Source organism: Telopea speciosissima, chromosome 2 (assembly GCF_018873765.1).
Source record: "Telopea speciosissima isolate NSW1024214 ecotype Mountain lineage chromosome 2, Tspe_v1, whole genome shotgun sequence".
NCBI lineage: Eukaryota > Viridiplantae > Streptophyta > Magnoliopsida > Proteales > Proteaceae > Telopea > Telopea speciosissima.
In genome coordinates this window covers 22,439,344-22,440,649 of record NC_057917.1, presented here as the reverse complement: position 1 = coordinate 22,440,649, position 1,306 = coordinate 22,439,344, and the positions used below count along the sequence as shown (strand labels likewise).

The window sequence follows — 1,306 nt, the reverse complement described above, 5'->3', positions numbered from 1 at the left end:
AATAATTTTTTTTTTATTCCAGCATTAGATTGGGTGTTTAGGTTTAATTTTATTTCCCCCAGCCCCTTAAGATCATATGTGTAACCGTTCATCAGGGGCAGCAAGTGGAATTGCGCAATCGTAAACACCAGGTAAGTATTTTCGTTAGTTTTAAATTAGTTAATTTTTTTAACTTTTTAGTTCTGATTTTTATTTTTTTTTATTGAGTTTTTTTATTTAGTTATCACGTTTTAATTTTTAGTTTTAATTTATGTTTAATTAGCACGATCAACCTGTGTTCTGTTTTATGCATGGTCGGCGTTCTTTGCACCCCAACCTGACTGCCATTGACCTAGAAATAGAGCGATCTGTGGCTAGACCTAGGGATAGGGATAATAATAATAACATGGGTGACGGAAATCAGCCAAGAAGGCCGCTGAGTGAGCACTTCACTCCAACTGTCTATACCCCTGCATCTTGTATTCAGTTGCCTGCCATTCAGGCTGCTCAATATGAGATCAAATCCAGCATCATACAGATGTTACCATCCTATTATGGACTTGCTAATGAGGAGCTTTACAAGCATCTTGATGAGTTCTTAGAGGTGTGCTCTACAGTCAAAATCCAAAACCTCTCTGAAGATGCCCTAAAGTTACTCCTATTCCCATTTTCCTAAAAGGACAAAGCCAAACACTAGCTTCATTCCCTAGATTTGGTTAGGATTTCTACATGGGCGGGAATGCAGTAGGAATTTCTGAAAAAATTCTTCCCCATTGGCCAGACTAATAGCCTTAGAAGAGCCATTACTAGTTTCTCCCAATTAGAGGGCGAACAATTTCATGAAGCATGGGAGAGACTCAAGGAATTACTTAGGAAGTGCCCCCACCACGTTGTCCCAAAATGGAAGTTAGCCCAGTGTTTTTATGATGGACTCCATGACCGATATAGGCAGATGGTGGACTCCTCTTATGGTGGAACATTTATGCACAAGAATGAGACGGAAGCATAGGATCTTTTTGAAACCCTTAGTGAGAATTCCCAACATCATGCTTCGGCCTCTCGGACTGAGATTCCACACACAAGGCAACCAAAGAAGTGTGGTCTCTATGAGATCAACCCAACTATAGAGATGACTGCTAAGGTTGACATGCTGTCCAAGAAATTGGACTATCTGATGTCTGTAGGACAACATTCTATGTCCCCTTTCCCAATGAGTTTTCCTAATCAAACTGATGCCTGTCTAGCCCTAGTCATTATGTGACGGACTGTCCTTCGGCTGCACAATACCCTAAACTTGTTCAGGAACAGGTACAAGTGGCTCAAGGTT

The 1,306-nt window shown here is 40.7% G+C and overlaps 1 non-coding gene across 1 annotated transcript; it reads right to left on the bottom strand.

Annotated features, from left to right (window-relative positions):
• Nucleotides 1-766: 766 nt before the first annotated feature.
• On the bottom strand, nt 767-873 carry LOC122653347. Its single transcript, XR_006331779.1, has one exon. It is a non-coding gene; the product is annotated as a small nucleolar RNA R71 (small nucleolar RNA).
• Between the last annotated feature and the right edge of the window lie 433 nt (nt 874-1,306).